At 38.5% G+C, this 18,565-nt stretch overlaps 1 protein-coding gene across 1 annotated transcript in view; it reads left to right on the top strand.

Moving 5' to 3' along the window:
• LRP1B (low density lipoprotein receptor-related protein 1B) overlaps positions 1-18,565 on the top strand; it is a 615,617-nt gene that overhangs the window by 53,013 nt on the left and 544,039 nt on the right. The gene's annotated exons all lie outside the window — the stretch shown is intronic.

An 18,565-nucleotide genomic window follows, 5' to 3' on the forward strand; every position in this document is an offset into this window, starting at 1 on the left:
GAGAAGGAGATGCACGTTTAGACCCTTCTGATGTGGTCTGGGACAGTTTTTGAAAGACAAGCTAGTGCGGAGGTGTGGTGTTAGGGCACTGAATTGGGAATGAAAGCGTTCCAGGCTTTCATCTTAATCCCACAAAGTAAAGGACGTAGTTTCATACCTGCTTTTTTGTGTTTTAATTAAAGTAATGGAAAGATAAAAAATACGAGATCGTATTAATCATAAATGGCCTTTCACCTGCTTCAGCACCTCAGTTCACTTCCTGCTATTCTTCTTTCAGGCTATGACAGACTTAGCATCTTTTAACTTAAACCAAGGTATCTCTTGATTCTGCCCTTCCCTTCACCCTGCCCTGCCAGGGTAAGGGGATGGGCATGGACCAAAGGGAGATTTGAAATTCAGTTTCCCGAGCATAGCTTGGGCAGCCAAGCCGCTGCTGGGGCCGGCGAGGCAGAGCCCCGTGGAGGCTGCTGTGCCGCTGCAGACCCGGAGAGCGTCTCTACCAGGGACCGGTACTGATGGGCACCGTTTCCCAGCAGCCGCCATGCCTGCAGCCTCTGAGACTGAAAGCCCAAATCCCGCTTTCCTAATGACCGTGGGTGATACAGTTTGGTTGTGGGGTGTGGGAGGAAAAAAATGGAGATAAAGTGTAGCAGGTTCCACTCCCTGTTCTTTCTTAGCTTCTGTCTACAGAGGCCTGGGAAAGCTTTAACGCTGTTTGAAAATACTGGCTGCTGAAAGGCAAAGGAAAGCAGGGAAAGCTGTGGAATAGCAGTAGGAAGGCTGAGGCTGCTTTCAAATACAGAGATTTGGTACACTGCACATTAGAACAGCCATCCTCATGTTGGAACGTATTCAGAATTTGTGATTCACTGGGAAGGGAGACCTCGGAGACAGTGGTGGAAATATGAAGAAGGGGGTGAAATTTTAAGTGATTTTGTTGTTTCCAGAAAAAGCTTACGGTTGCCCCTTTGCACTGGGGGCGGGGGAGAACGGAGTGTGCTGCGTTAGCGAGGGCTAGCAACATGCCGATTTGCTCGAGAACCTTCCCAACCTCGTGCCAGTTGGCAAACTGGGCCTGTGTTCAAGCATCAGTCAAGAGATTATGGGATGAAATTGTTTTGCAAACAGTGCCTCTCCATGTGATTTTAATGATAAGTCTACAACATCTGGCTGTGGTTTTGAAATCAGAACTCATACATTTGCATGCCCTGGTCCCTCCCGAAATGATTACACTCTTGGAGGGTGAACAGTGGAGTCTTTATAAACGCTACATCCATGGTTCATAATATTGCCTCTTTTGGTTGTTTCTTCGAGGCCCAGAACAGATATTTTGAAATTTTACGAGTTTGCTGAAAATTTCTCTATGTAATTGTGCCTGAGGTTTGTTCAAGTTTGCTGAAAATTTCTCTATCTATGTAATTGTGCCTGAGGTTTGTTCTGGTTGTTTTCCAAGTCCTTCATAAATTTCTTACTGTTGTTTAAACCAGTTCTGTTCCACCAGAACATGGGGCACTGGAGCCTTTTCAGTACAACCCCAAAATGCCAAGGGCTGTGCTATATAGAGCTCACCTGAAACATGGACACAGAAGTTTTCATCCGGTATATACTGAGCTTCAAAACTACCAATTCTGATAGAATTGAAGTATTTCTGTCAAAAAGACTTAGAATATACATTCTAATTTTCATGTTGAATTGGTAGTGAAATCTGAATATTAATTTTTTTTTAAGTGTTTACCTAAGTAAACAGCAGTACTATCAAATGCACTGAATGAAATAACTGAAATTTATATGTAACGTGGGTGCATGTAGTATTTTATTTTGAGGATATTTAAAAAGATATTTGCAAAAATGTTAAAATTTTTAATTTGATGTGGTGGTTAAATGAATAAGATATTCAGGATCTGCCTTAGGTGATTGATTGGAGAGATGTTTATACTTAGCAACAAAATGCTTTTCGATGAACTCCCTTTAACTTTCAGTTACGGTTCTGAGATGTGGTTTCCATATTTCTATGGAAAAACTGAACGCTATTGCTGATACCTAATTAAATGCAGGGAAATGCTGTTCTTTGTCCTGAAGTTTTGTTACCAATAGCGTATTGGTTTGTGTGGGAGCGTAGCATGGGATATCAGAGCCTGCGGCTGCTTACCTCTGCTGCTGTCCCATCCTGTCCCTGCTCTTTTTGCCAGGACACGGGCTATGCATCCACCAAGTGTTTTGAACTCATCCCAATGCCTAAGAAGCTCCTCTATGAGCAAATTTAGCCTGCTGAAATGGGAGTAATTTTTTTTTTTTCCTTTTTAAAAATGGGTATTTACCTATAAGGCTTGCAAGTTAACTGATTCAGTGGAAGATCTGGCAAGTGCAAGGGTCCTGGAGGAATGGAGGATGTAGAACCCTGAGGCCAGAGCAGCAGAGGGAGAAGGAGATGGGCAGCAGGAGGCTGTCCTCCTCCTGGCAGCACTGAGCCATCTCCTGTGAAAAAGCAGGCTCTGATCCTCTTAAACTCCATGTCCACACTGTGGGAACGGAGACTGTTTCCTTATCCTGGGAGTGAAGGAGATGGGAGCGTGAATGGAGAAGGATTTCTGATTTCCACAGGTGAGCCAGTTCCCACCAGTGTGCATAGGCTGCCGCGGTGGGCACAGCACCGTGAACACAGCGATTCTGCTCCATGTGTAATCTGAGTTGATAGGTCTCTGCACAGTGATCCACTTCGTGTGGCTTTACCAGCAGTCTCGGGTGGTAAATCTGCAGAGGACTGCACTTTTGGAAAGACTCTGTATGGGTGGGAATTGTTCAGCTTGGGATGGCTGTTGTGCAGTGCTGGGGTTTTATTGTTTGTTTTACTTTTGAAATTGCACTTTTCCCTGTTCTGAGTTTGGATCTGAAATAGCTTATATTGCAACTTCTTTTTGCAGTGACAGAAAATCCCAAACAGGTAAAACACAATGATACAGTAAAAATAATCCCCATCAATAGATGGAGCACTAATAGATGTAGAACACTCCTTTAATGACGGAAGTGCTTCCAGTGCCACTGTATACAATGTGAAATACATTTCTCGTCCAATGCAGTGTTAACTTTATTGTCAGTGGTCAGTTCCTAAAAGTCTGTGCTCAGTTTGTTTCCCTTTGGAGTTTGAAAGCGGGAGATGTTCTTCTTTAGAAGTGTAGAGGCTGACAGTCCTGCGGTGATGGCTCAATATACCTCCAGCTGCACCACAAATTGTCACCAGGAACGAAGTAAGAGAATAAAGTGGACTCACTGAGAGAGGCAACAAAAGCAACAAACTCATCTGCACAATGTGACTTCAATTCAGTGGCAACCACGTGTTCGGAAAATAACTGGCTTTGAGTCACAGTCAAATTAACACTGCTAAAAGGAGGAACAAGAGGTGGATCGTACAGTAATTATAACGGGGGGAAAAGTGTAAGAGTTCTGGTAACAGGGCTAGAGGAGGCTAATGGTTTCTTTAGGAGCAGTCCTAAACTAAGACTTTCAAGAGCATGCCAGTGTCTGGGAGATCCAGAATAAAAATATATCATTTAAAAGGCACTTCTTGTAATGGCCCATCTTGCACCAAAGGTAACTTCTGAATTTTTGTGTGTATCAGACCAATGAATTGTTCCTTATTTACTGTATCACCTCATTTTCTTGTCCTTTATGGTAGCACATATAGATTTTTCTTTTTTTTTTTCTTTTTTTTTTGAATATTCTGTAGTTTTTTCATTTAAAACTCCAACGTGAATGCCATATCCCAGATTTGACAGGAAGTTTGCAGCTCACATTTCTGGGATTTTTGCTAAATCGAACTCCCAAGCATAAAGGACTTCGTAGCGAGATACGTGAGAAGCGTGTTATTTATGGTTGGCTTTCTACCACTGCCATCACTCATTGCTTCAGCTGTAAGAAGCAACCGTGTCAGGCCTGTGAGGTTTGCTGGGTGCCCTGAGAGCAGAAGCTACAATGGATGCGTTTTGCAGTTTGCTGTCACTGAAGTCAATGGTAAAGAGTTCATTGATTCCAGTGGACCGGGATCAATTAGGCTTCAATTAGAACATGACCTTCATACTCTTTCTCTAATCAGCATTTCCCTATTACATGAGTGCTGCTTGGCACTGTCCTACCTCCCATCTGAGTAATTTTTGTTTCTATGGATCTACATTACTGCTTTTAGATTGAAGTAAAGTAAATTGAAGTAAATTCTTTCCTTTGCTTTATGCCTGTACCAATGTGAATCTTTTACTTAATGCAACCCACTAGTTGTCTTTCTCTCTCATCTGTTATCCATTATTTAATTTTTTTAATTTAGAAGCTGTAGATTTGCTTCATTAGTCTTTCAGTTGTGCTATAGATCCTATAGTAATTTGTAAAAGAAAAAAAAAAAGAGATGATATAAAATGTACACAGGCAAATACACCAGTTGTTAATCACATGAAATTTATTTATTACCTTTTAAGAAACAGAACTGCACATTTCCATAAACCCTTTAAATATGCTAGTTAATTGGTATGTGATCTTCCCTAAATGTGCCAGATCTCTTCAGCCTGAGTGCCATTCAGTGTTGTAAATTTTGTTTTCTGACTTTTAATCGTTAGTGGTTATTCCCCTGATGATCTTATTAGCCCTGAGTACAAACACTTCCTACATCCCACTGAATAACTAGAAGTCTGTGGAACTCCTGAAAAATGCATGGATATCCAAAGATATTTTTAGTCTTTTTTTTTTTTTTCTTTACAGAGTAAAATGAAGCGACGCTGTCACTGTATAACATCATCTTCACTAATTCTGCTGGTATAAGGCTGAAGACTTTCATATTTTGTAGGGATAGGCAATGTCTATTGTTTGACTGATGTAGATGGAAAATACGAGCAAGCATTGTAATACAAGCTATCTGAAAAAGCTCTATATCTTGTTGTTTGATGGGGTTTTTTTCCCCCCAGTCTATGTTAACTAGTCGAGTAAGAGATGCTGCATTTCTGTAGAAATTTCATCTTTTTCAAGTCTTTAGACTGTATCGTACTGTACCTTTTCAGTGCTGTTTTAACAAGGGCCAAGTGTGGTCCAAGGACACTTTTTCTTTATTGATCTATGATGGTAGATAATAATACATAGCTGTGTATTATATAGAAATGATAAATTAGAATGTACAAAGGTTATTTTGATGATGATACTTCTATATAGAGACTGTCATTTGAAAACTGAGGTGACTAGCTGCAGTTTTGATAGCACTTTTCTGTATTTCTTCTGTTTACTCTCAGATGTTCATAACTGCTGTCTTTTTGTGTAGTCTGTATGTGAAAGTGGTTTACTCCTCGTTAGTGGTCTTTCTTTGCAGGTTTTTAATCCTGGTGTCCTAGATTCTGCATTTGCAGGGACTCTGTGAATTGTAGTATCATGATGGTAATTACAAATGTTACCTCTCTTAGACTTTGAGAGGAAAGTTGAAATTTCTTTGGCGTTTATGTCTTTTTTTCTTTTCTGGAGTTAGGATTGTATTACAAGGTACTTATAAACTCCAGAAGAACTGCTGACTCTGACTGCTTGTGTCAGCTTATACAGATTGAATGCTTTTCTGGCTCTGGTTTACTGTTGTTGATGGTGGTGGGTTTTTTTGTCTTTCTTTTTGGTCTTTTTTTTGGGTTTTTTTTTGTGTGTGTGTGTGTATGTTGAATGCTTTGTGTTTTTTGAGGTTTTGTTTAGTTTGTTTTGTTTTGTTTTCTGGATTGCACCACCCTAGTTAGAGACCCTGGTCTTCTAGTTCACAAGTAAGGGTAAGGTTGGAATCAACATAACTAAGAGTTATGTTGAAGGCAACATAACTCCAGAGTCTCTAACTCTGGAGATACTCAAAACCCTCCTGGACGCCGTCCCGTGCAACCTGCTGTAGGTGACCCTGCTCTGGCAAGGGGTTTGGACGTGATGATCTTCAGAGGTCCCTTCCAACCCTGACCATTCTGTGATTCTGTGATAACCAAGTACAGTGGCAAGTATTCTACACATAGGCAAGATTTTTCTGTTTTCTTTGTCAGGGTAAACATTGTTTTGTTTTTTATTGCTCTATAACACAGCAGAAAAGTCACTAAATCTGTGACCGGTTTGAGTGCTTCGAATGGGACACGGGACAGAACGGAGGAGCTGGAACGCGAGACAAGAAAATAGTAGGGATTTTATCAAAAGATTTCAGTATAAGGCCACATCAGGGAAGCTGATGTTTCAGCTGTTTGTTTTAACTGCCAACCAGTTGCTTTTTGCTAGGATTCTGCGGATTTCTATACACTGAAATCTCCCACTGTACTTCAAAGTTTTATAAACACTTATTATCCTTCGGTTTCCAGATGATACACTGAGGCACAAAGGGGTTATGTGGTTCCTCCAGTGAAAATAAGAATAATGGAACATTGGTATCCTGGTTTTTAGTGCTAAATATCTGTAGTTTATGTGTGTCTATATATATAGTGTTTATCTATACATAGTGCTAAAATATATATATTTTATATATATTATTTTTCCCTAATTGTCTTGTTTTGTTGGTGAAAGGTTTAAGTTGAAATTTATTTATTTTTTTATTCTATTTAAAACTTGGCTTTTCCTCAAATATTGCCAAATACTATGAAACATTCGTAGCTGTCCTGATTCTGGCTCATAAGCCATGCTAAAAATTCCTCCTTCAATTGACAGCTTTCTTTGCCAGATTATAATATTCCCAGCTGATTAGTTATCTTAACCGCAGGGTTTTTTTCTGAAAAGTACAATTAGCAGAATTTGTTTCAAGCTACTACTAGCAGTTTGCTGTAGAATGTAAATTCTTTAATGTTTTCTGAGGAATGAAAGTTATGTATGTATTTTTGAAAAATGTGTTGCTAAGAGTATATTTTCATCCTTTTGTTTTCTTTCCTCCTTCCCCAATGCCAAGAAATAAAAATTAAATTGTGAGTAAATCTGGAGCTAAGAACAGCCCTGGTATTTAACTGCGTGGGATTCTGGATATGCAGCAGTGGATATTGTTAAAATACAAGTATTTATGAAAATAAGGCCATGTAGAGAAGTAGCTGGGAGGAGAGGGCAAAGCAGGAGGATGAGGAGCTTTCAGGAGTGCAGAGTTGGGCATTTCGGTACCTCTGAGCAGGGTGTGCGCCACTGGGCTGATTTAGGAGAGGTTTCACCTCGTAGTTGAAACTAGAGGGTCAGAAATGAAGGTCGTGCCCTTTGCCAGCACGGCCATTTCATTTTCATTCATTAGAAAATTCAGAGACTGTAATCTATAAAGCAGAAAGCAGTTGTTTTATACCTCTTTATTTATCAGCACTGATTGAAAAGGCAGACAGCAATCTTGCATGTAGCTTTTATAGAACTTTATAAAGATAAAACCCCTATAATATATCCTTCACTTCTAATACGGCAGCTGACGTTTGCTGAATGTCTGCTGAAGTGTGATTAAATTCTCGGAAATAAAAGTTACTGCAAGGAGCTGTTAAAAAGCATTAGAAATAAATGCTGAAGACTGGATGTATCTGGTTTCCGTCGTGGGCACAACAGTGTGATGGGAGGTAACGCAGCAGGTCTAAGCAGAAGAGGGAGGATGCAAGAAGAGGATAGAGCTGGTCCCAAATGCCACACTGTCATGGTCTGACTGTTTTGCAAAGGTTTTTTGGAAGTTGAACAGAAATTTGAAGAAACGTTACAAAAAAAAGCCAGCCCCTGTGTCAGTGTGGATTAAATACATCCCACGTGTAGCCATGGACTACTGTGGTAAGAAAGATGTATCCACATCTTTCTGTTGCTCAAAATTAGGAAGTCATAAACTCTGTCTACTTCTCTTTATACTTAATTGTTCTGACTTCATATTTCATTCAGTCAGAAGGGTGAAATGCTACACAGGTACTTTGGAAAATGCCATGGATCACTCTTTTAGCTGCACAGAAAATCTCGATTTTTTTTTTTTTTTTTAAAGTAATGGTTAATAAAATTAAAGGATCCAAATCTACTGTTATTGTAAACTTTCTAGTTTACAAATGTCTTCCACAGATTCATTGAATTTAAAGATATTGCAACAGACATTAAACAAGAGGCTGGACTGAGTATTTACAAGACATAAGTAGAATTTTTATAGAATAGGGGAAGTGTCAGTTGTGCACGTTAGACCATTACTGATCATTTTCATATTTACCAGTTATTGGAAGGCAATATAGCTGTTTAAACTCAGGATAATATTTATTTTAAGTTGAATGGTGATTTTCAAACTGAAGTCATAGGAGATTGCAGCCTGTTTCCCTCTTTGTTTCTTTCTTTTCTTCCTTTTTGTTTGCTTTTAAAAAGAAATAAAAGACTAAAGAGATTTACATTGGCCAGAGTTTAATTTGTATTGACATTTATATCTTACCTCTGAGGTTTAGAAAAAAATGGAATCAAATTAGGTCAGACACATACAAATGAGAAGATATTGCTTAGAGCTGTGTGAACACTGAAACACCTAAATCCAACTTAAACAAAAGTGAGCTGGAAACTCAACCCAGCATGTGAGACGTGGACAAGGGGCTGCAGAAATCTGTTTATGTTTTACTGAGTATTTCTTGAAGGAATTTTCTTGACGGAAACAATGGGTTGGAGGGAAAGAATTCTGAATAGCAAATTTATTTTAACAATAATCTCATCAACAATATTTGCACGGGATAAAAATATCAGTTTATCTGCCATCCTATAGATGATAAAGAATGTACAAACTGAACTGGTTTGCAATAGCAATGCTGCAGGTCTTGGTCATCTCACACAATTTAGCACAGCATGTGATCACAGGCATTTTATATTACAAAATAAGCTTGGCTTTAGGGGAGTATAACTTGGATATAGGGCAAACATACCATATAAAGAAATCATATGACCATACACTGAATTGTTTTCCTGTTCTAAATTTTCTTTTCTTTTTTTTTTTTTTTTTTGGTGTAAAGTAGGGGCATAAATATCCCAAGATTTCCTTCACTGTCACCCTATCTGCCAATTTGTGGTATACGTCCAGTGTTCCCAAAAGCTTTTTTTATGAACTTGCTTTGTGATTGTGTATTGAGTACAGAAACATTTTTTTTTTTTCACTATTTATGCTTAACGTGGACCAAAGGGAATATCAGTTGAATTTTCAGTTACAGGGAGAAATTTCACAACTCAGCTTTCTGTTAATTATAAATTTCTACCCAGAGTCTTTTATTCCCAAGAACTTTGTGTTCATATCAAGTGGGATAAATGCTTTGCTATTTACATGTTAATACTTAACGTGATACTCGGTGTTAAATAACAAAAGCTGCATCCTGCATATTCTATCACAATGATGTTGCTGATCACGTAATTATTACTGTTGGTTTTGATCGGCCAGCTATTGCAGGGAAGTCCTCTCTAGCCAAAGAAGCCTAAGACCTTGGTCTAAGGATATATTGTTGAAATCACCCTGTACATCCTGTCAATGGAATGGATACCCTGAACGTTATCTGGTGACCCTGATGGCTGATGATGTTTTAAAATCACTAATAAAAAGCTGGCTGTACTAGGAGTTCTTGGCCAATGGGTAATTACCTGGCCCTTTTAAGGCAAGCTGCACTGCCTCCGTATATCAGCTGTCTGTAAAATGCTCTGCTGGAAAATTATGAAGTTAGGTATGTTGTTGTGGAGATTTTTGTAAGATGAAAGCGTGCTTAAAGAAATCTATTTAAATTACTTGGGTTTCTTTAATAGAATGTAGCTTGGATCAAATTCCTTACATTTCAGTATTAATGACCCTAAAAGTAAAATTACTTTTTTTTTTTATGAGCATCTATATCAACATAATTGAGAACTGATCTAAAACCGCACAGCTCTGCAGTTTCCTGCACAACCAGGGAAAGAACCTCGATGTAAAGCATCATAATGTGCAAGCATTCGTCCTCTCCCTTCTCTCACTGATGTTTGAGCATAATAAAATGTGGCAGCATGACAGATACCTTTTGGGAGCACTTAGTGCTTAAAATGGACTCTCTGTATTGCAATACTAAATTGTAGAGTTACTAGCATAAAACACCCCAAATAGATTTACATTGAAATTGTAACAGAACGAGGGAGATAATGTCACAACGAGGCACAAAAAGGGAAAGCAAATTCCAATATACATCAGCTCCTTATTTGAGTCTCCAGTTAATTTGGAAGTTAGAAACTTAATTTTAAGTCACACCTTGCCAAGAAATAAATACATTAAATCGTTCCTCTGAAGCTCTTCAGGCTCATGGGTAAATCCTCTCCAGTGTCGGCATGGACCGGCGTGAGGGGTTGGGACAGATCCTGGTGGCTCATTGCTGCACTCTAGTGAGTCCCTGTCTCCCAAACCTCTTCATTCTCTCAACTCTTTTTCTCTCCACATTGTTTAGCCTCTTTTCTTTTTGTAGTATTCTATTACTCATTTTAAGACTTTTTATTATTTTTTTTTAATTCATGCTGGTATTTTTTCCCCGTCTCTCCCTTTTACTTACACTTTTACAGCTATGGCCTTCAGACAATCTCTCTCTCTTGTTCTCTCTCCCAGAACGTTATTTCTTCAGTTCTTAGGTATAACCTAAGCACAGAGTGGCTTCCTTGATACTGTGAGTCTATTAGCGTAAAAGTAGTGTGTAAACAACTGGTTCTTGACAATATGGGGCAGAATATATCTAATTTTTCCCCTGTTCTACAGAACCACTGTGGATTAAGTCAACTCCTAATGATGAATAGAGTGATAGTGGTCTTTCTACAGCCTGTCATGGCAACACGAAATAAACATTTAGAAATATCAGCAGAGGGTTTTTTTTGAGTTAAATTCTGCTTAGATAGTTAACTCGATGAGTGGGCTGGGGTTTTATCTCAGAAACGTGCTTTGTGAGGATGGGTGTTCTCTTGATTCTTAAACAACTTACATGTTACTCAAGCTTGGTTAGATAAATTCTGCTTTAAGCAAAAAAGCATGGCCTTCCTGCACTTGAAAAATCTACTTTTTCATTGCCTGAATCTGTGGGTTTTCCCAAAGTCTAGTTAATTCCCCTAGAAAACTTTCTAGGTAGCTTGCGATTTATGAATGGATTGAATTGTGCTTTTAATAGAAGGACTTTTGTAATACTAAGAAAATAACACACACATTTAAAAGGGGACTAGTTTGTAATGGTATTTTCTGACTTACATAAAATGTATTTGTCTTAATAAAAACATTGATTTTTATACCTCTTATACCTACAAAAATAATTAAAAGCATGTCAGTGAACTAAAGAGGGAGTTTTCCTATGCACTTGAGAGTCAATTTAAATTACAAATGAAATAAGGAAAAAGTGCCCTAAAAACTGTACATATTCGTGCCACAGTGAACAGATCGCAATTAGGGATAAGTGATTTGCCTCAAAGTTGCTTTGAATAGCACAAGACACAAAGCTCAATACATAGGAAATAAGCTTAGACTCGCTGGAGAGAAGGCAGAGAAGTTAATCTTCCCCCCGGGCAATAATGTTCCAGGTGATATATTTACAATGGATTTTGTCACATTGTGTTTTAATGCTCCCAAACAATAGGTTTCTGCTTCTTTTTTCCTTAGGAGATTCTTTCACAAATGATGTATTTAGCAAGGCTTAGACTTCTGTTGGAAGCTTGTGTCTTTTCTTTCCAAATGAATTGATAGCATCAATTAGGATTGATTAGGAAGATGAAACTTGGTGTTGCACCAGAAGGATATATAACCGGAGAAGGTCATGGCATGAGCATACAGTATTGACTCATTACACCATCTTAGTGTGGAGCATGAGACTTCACAGCAATCGCTGCATCGCTGCATGTGGAGACAAATGTAGTACACGTTACACAGAAAATGTACGAAAAAGCCAGCAACAGACCCAGAATTCAGCCCATCTGAACTGGAGGCTCATAAGAAAGAGTGGTCTCTTCACAGCTGTTTATTGATGAAGTAAATAGTTTTCTAATTGATAGTTGAAGAACATTGCAATGTCTGTAATGGAAGTCTTGGCTCTTTTGCTTCTATCAATATGTACAAATAACTAAAGTTATTTACTGGTTATAGATTTATTTTTTTATATTGTTCTGTCAAATTTACCACCCTTAGTGATGACAACTTTGAAAGCTTTTAGGGATTCATATAGATGTGTAAATTTATACTGTATTTTACCGTCTCAATTATATTTCATGGCAGAGAATTATTTTATATATTCTTTTTTTTTTTCGTTGGTCAGTTTTGAATCTGTTGTGCTTTACACTATTCAGCTATTTCTGATTCTTGGGTTTGGTTTTGATTATTTGGTTTATTTAATGAAAATTATATAGTACAATTTGGCATTACCTGGCAGAAATATGTTTCTTGATTTTTTTCCCCTGCATTCTAGTTTGGCAAATGTAGGACTACTGCATGTCTGTATTTCCCTGAATAGGTTTCTTTTCTGGCTGAACTGGAAAACTTCAGACCAGCCATCCCGTAATGTTGTCATAGCCAGTGCTTAGGTTAGACTGGGAGAATCCAGGTCTGCCCTGGAACCACAGTGAGTCAACAGATTTGCTCTTGTGCCTCCACAGTAAGCCCAAACAAATAAGATGCACTGAATATGATGTATGCAGGTGTGTCTGTATTTCTTTCTAGGTAATCCAGGACAGAAATACATGAATCTTAATGACATGGTAAAAATAAAAATAGCTAGGGGCCTTAAAGCATTATTTTCTACCAAGTCTCTCCTCAGAAGCAACTTCTATTCAGCATGTTATTTATCCGACTGTTTTCCTTGATGTATTTCTTTACAGAGAGGAAGGTAGGGTGGTGGAGACTCTTGGCAAGTCAATTAAAATGTTGTGGGCCATATGGGTGACTCTGGTGTGTAGCTTTAAATTGCTGGCTGCCTCCCGCCAGGGCCAGAGGCTTCCCTGTCCTCGCTGGCGCGGCACCGGCTCGGCAGTCGGTCCTCTGTTTCCCAATCAGCAGCCCGCTTTATCGATCCACCTGAAATCAATGGGGAAGCGCTGTGCACAAAATTAACGGCAAGGTTAGGTCTTCACACCGAACGGCGTATGTGAAAGAAACTTCAAAAAGTCAGAAAACCGGAGTGTGGCTTTATTCCAGCGTGCATCTTATTGCAGAAGGTCTTACAGGAAGCTGAAGTAGTCCCTTCTGCAGCCGGCGCCAGCTCATTTGCAAATCAGCATGGGAAGTTTGAGCGACTTTATAAGTCCCTTCCACCCCCTTCAGAGTCTACCAAGGGTATTTGCTGAATGCCAGATACGGACTGCCTCATTAAAACAGAAATTACTTGCGTTGATTTTGATGATGTTGGGCTTCATTTCAAAGGCTTGAGATGTTGCTCTAGTGTGGAAGTTGAATAAAAGGACTTCAAAATTAAAAAATAAAATCGCTGTAAAACTCCAGGAGTAAGCTGGCAATCAGAAAAGTACTGGCACCTTTCCATGATCTGTAGTCTTATTGGAATAAATGCAAATCATCTTTGGGCTGAAAGTCGCACATGCAAAAGCTTTTAATTTTGTTAAAATGAATTACCTATAATTATCTTGTTGTTAATATGTAGAAGTAGACTACTAAAAGACATTGAATATTCACAGTAATTTACCATTAATCAAGGAAAAAAACCTAGAAAGACAGGTTAAAATCACATTACTGCGAAAACAGCTTACATCTTACGTTAGTAATTTGCTGTGTGAAATTCAAAACAGAAAGAACAGCAGCGTGTGAGACTGTTTATTGACGAGGTTTGTATGCAGGTGTTTCTTACAGCAATAAGAGGTCAGAATAGCTACTTGGCAAGAGAACAAAAAAGCAAAAGAAAGAGTTGTCCGAAAATGCCCATAATCCAAAAGGCATATGTGAAAAACCGTTTTACTAAGAACTGTACGTCCTTTCGGGGCTGCTCGTTGTTCCCAGGGGATGTGGGGTCTGCCTTTCCAGCAAGTTCCTATCAAGTACTTAGAGGTGCTGTGGCGAAATGGGGGGGCCACGCATCCATCTTCCCTCATTTTGGCACCTTTCTTCCCAAGAAAAGGAGAGCAAACACAAATTGCTGGTGCGCAGGTTAGAGCGAGCACAGATTGTACCTCTCTGCGTGGCGACGCAGAAGCGAAGGAGTGGTACGTTGTTTGCATGTGTTGCAGTGTCATGGCCACCCCAATCTTTCACTATGGGTTTAGTTCACACATTGTTTTTATTTACATTTCCTCCCTCCTTTTACAGTGGATAGTCTGGACTGGGGCTGTACTCGGACTGGAGCCGCCTACTGGGAGCAATGTGGTGCCGATACTTAAGATGTTGTGTTTGTTGTACTGTGTATAGTCAGGTTACCCTTGTTTTTTGAGCTATAATTATTATACAGAAAGGTGAAATTTTTCAAGGAAGGGTGACTTTATTTTAAGGAGCACGCTTCTGTAAATACTCTTATGTTTATTGTCATTCTTGTGATTCATTAACAAAGAAGACAAAGAGCAATCTTAGAAACTCCTACAGCTAAAATTGCAGCAACAATATATTACGTTTCCTTGAAAAGCCAAAACTTCAAATTTTCTATGTTTTTGGACTGTGAAAGCCTTTCCAGCGGATGTCTCGAAGATACCCTATCTTTACCTGCCCTTTTACATCTCTGTTATTACAAATGAAGGTTGATACTTATCATAATAGTAATCCCTTGGGAGTTAATTACTGAATTCAGATGTGCTTAAAGTTTGTCCTGTGCCGAAACAGGATTTTTTTGAATCAGGTTGTGAGTGAGAAAGGGGTGCGTATTCTTTAAAGTCTGGTAAGCCAATTTAAACAACGTGATGCCTATAGCACCGCTGCAAGAATGTGAGTGCGTACCATTAGGGAGGTGTTCCAAAGGCACCTCAGCACTGAAGACTTAACCGCTGGCGTCATTAGAGAGCGATGGTGTGGGCTCCTCAGTCACTCTGGTGCTCCTGTAGGCATTGCGGTATGAGCTGCTGTAACTTTAGATAGCCCCCGAAACATTTTTCTCCACTTTGTGTTGCTGTGAAGCTTTGATCTTTGTACAAAGCTGACAAGGGATGAGAAGGTTTCTGGAGTCATGGTCTATTACGGTATGGTTTATCTTGTCAGGTTAGCAGCAAAAGAACAAATACCCTGCGCAGTCAGATGGATTTTGCAGGTAGGATTTGGTGACTGTAGCAAATGCTGTTCTGTGATTTCGCCTTTGCAGTTTCTGAAGTCCTTCAGTGTTTCTCACTGTGGTGTTTTAGAAACAAAAGCAGAAACATTTTTTTTAATCTGATAACGTGCAGGAATGTTTCATAAATTATATATGAAAGTCAGAGATAAATGAATGTGCATGCTGAACTGATGGAAGATCTTGAAATATGCTACATGTTAGCGTATAACATTCAGTTCTCATTTTTAGAGTTTCAGATTAGGTAATCGCTTAAAGTCATACTTCAAAACTAATTTAAAAATATTGTCATTAAGATAACTTATGCTTTTATTCACTATCTGTATATGGGAGCGGCCATGTAGCATACCCTAATATACATGGAATTTCAGAGGCTGGCCTACTGCTCTTTCATCTGAAGTCTTTAATAAATTTTCTTGTCGAGCTCAGTTAGGTCAATGCTGAGAGTTTATAAAAAATCCTTAGATTTTACTGCATGACTAAAGGTAGACCACTGAAAAATAATTGATGGCAACTCTTTGGGAAGTGTTTTATCACTGTTACATACCACTGAATTAGGGAGGGGCGATATATACTAATTCATATACAGGCAAAAATAAAGGTTACATCCTGAGCACATTTATCAAAAAAGAGTGGTAATGGAAAGCTTCTTGTCAGCTCAACATCCTCAAATTTCTTCTCTTGCACAGCTTTGTGTGTTATCTTTTCTGTCCATCAAAATGAAATATTTTTGAGACTTGAGGATTTTATTAATCAAGTAAGGTCATCCAAATTAGTTTAATCTATTTGAAAAGCTCTGTCAAGACACATGAATCCATGTGATCTCACTGTTTTTAACCAGGAAGGGAGAATCTAGATGAAAATAAAAACTGCAACGCCAAAGTCTTGCAAATCCTTCTCTTAAAGATCAGAACAGAAACCTAATTTTCTCTCTGTGGTCACTGAAAGATATGAGGCCAAACAGGTAACCTGCTTAACAGGCAAAGGAGCAGAGGCTTTTTTGTGATTTATGCTTATTTTCCTTTTGCTTTCACCCTTCCAGGTATAATCTTTTCACCCAATTTAACATATTTCTCCTTATAAAAATATACTTCGTTAGAGTGTAAGGGTTACTTGTACCACAGCATGGCCTAAGAAAATTCAAAGGGTCATAATTAATCCAAATGCGTGGAAACAGCATGTTTCCCAACGACAGTAAAAATCAAGATAATAATTTTATCCTAATTTGTTTCAACTCTTTTGAAAGATAAAGTTGATTGTGAGAGCATCTGGACCTTGAACTTTTGTCCTTAAGACATTTTGAAGATTTAGTGTGGTAAAACGAAGGAATGAAAATATAAATCAGTTATGTAGTTTAGTCTTGGGGAAATATATACGTCAAGACTGAAAGCATTCGCGCGTATTGCACTTGATATCCTGACTGCTTTATTGGCAAGCATTGACTTGTGTTGCTTATGCAGCTGACCACTCTAAACAAACACACAGATAAAAATTAATTTAAACAACTTTATAATTCTTTTATTATTTATTGGGCCACGTGGATGTTTCACTTAATTTTTTTGTTTCAATTAGGCTTTGTATTTAGGTGGAGGAAAGGCCAGACTTGCATGGTGAAATTTTGTTGTAGGTTTTAAAATGGGTTAGTGTGGTGGTGTCTGTTTTATGCTAGCATTACATGTGTAGGAGTATCAGTGCTGTGTACCAATTTGACTGGTTTTGAAGCTTTTTCATTTTCTGTTCACAAACACAATTAATGTTAAACTACTTATTACCTTCTGTTGGACTCCGAGTAAGATGTTTATGGGAATTAGTGAATCAGTTCTTCCATTTTTCCTACTGTTACTAGACAGGGAAAAAAAAACCACACCAAAACAACAAAAACAAAGAAACAACAAAACTATTCCATGTTTTTAAGAGGAGTCTTCCAGGAAAGAAGTCCAGTCAAACTCCCCATTTTCAGAATGCCTGGAATAATTCCTCAAATATCAGTCCAAATGAGGTATGTCGTCATAGGGTAGATTTCCCCTTCCCTCAACTACCATTTCTTCTCTCTTTTACTGTCCTATCTTCAGTGCCAAAATTATCTGATTTGAGGTATGGCCATGTGGGTTCTTTTCTTTCTTTTCCCCATTCTTTTTGGTTTTGTTCTTTATTGTTGATGCTGATAAAATTGTGTCATTTTGTCCAAGTTGGAATAGTTACTCTCTTCAAAGCACTGCACTCGCAGGTTCACTTTATTGAAAGGCATTTTTAGATGTAGACTGTAAAACTTAAAAATACTTTTGTTAGATTCTTATATGGAATACCATTACAAAGAAAAGAAAAACAACAACAAAAGGAGAAGCAACAACAACGACAAAAGAAAAGGAGTACAGGAAGAGGTTTTGTTCATAGGCTCTATCCTGCTCCTTTTACTGACCTGTATTAAAAGTAGAAAGACATTACATTTTAGGTCTTGTGGTCTGCTTATCACAACTATTTTGGTCACAACATTTGATAGCTTGCAGCAAATGGAAAGGAAATCTTTTGAAATGTTTAAAAGGAAGAGTATTTTAAGTATGAGGATTGCATTCCCTGGTAGATACGTCTTCACTATGGGAATGTTTTTGTGTGGTATAAATCCAATTCCTACACTATTCTTACCAAACCTAATGGGAATGAGTTGAATTTCATGTTGGATTATGGTGATTTACACTAATTCTTTTATCACAATGGGTCTTCAGCTTTTGGTAAAATCTACACTGGCTAAATAAAGGACTGCAGATAAGCTTAAACCACTCCTTTTTGTCTGCTCTTCCCCCCCCCCCAGTTGTAAGCAATGTCAGAAATTTTAAGTGACCTAATATCCACGAGCCATGAACTGTTTCTACCATGCTAATGGTGACTTAGTGAGTTCTTAAGCTGAGCTCTTAAAACTGACCTTTAAAGCAGGAACCAGCGACTAAGAGAAAACATGGCCCTAGGGTGACCTGCTACCAAGACTATGGAACTTCAGCTGTCATAACTATATTTATAGTTATTGGTAACTTAATATAGGAAATGATTCACCTATTAAATCTATTAAGTCATTTCTTTGTAAGCTACTGGCTAGCAAGGTTGTTGGCAGTAAAAAGTGTCTGTTCCCTTTCCTTAGTAATGTAACTAAAAAGGAGTTTGCCAAAGCCCAATTTCTTTCTCTGTCCTTTGCCAGTATCTTGTTGGAGCCCTTTTGCTTTCCCAAAGTAGATCTCTCCATAGAACCCTGAGCCCTTCCAGGGGCAAATCTCTCCCTGTCCCTGATCCTTAGGGGTTTGGGAAGTTTAGGACTTACATGCGGTGCAGCAAAATGCACCAAAGAATCTTCAGGATTTTTGACGTTTTGAAGACCCTTTTTTCATATGACTGGTTTCTTGACTTTGGCC

Source organism: Charadrius vociferus, unplaced genomic scaffold, assembly GCF_000708025.1.
Source record: "Charadrius vociferus isolate BGI_N301 unplaced genomic scaffold, ASM70802v2 scaffold109, whole genome shotgun sequence".
Lineage (NCBI taxonomy): Eukaryota > Metazoa > Chordata > Aves > Charadriiformes > Charadriidae > Charadrius > Charadrius vociferus.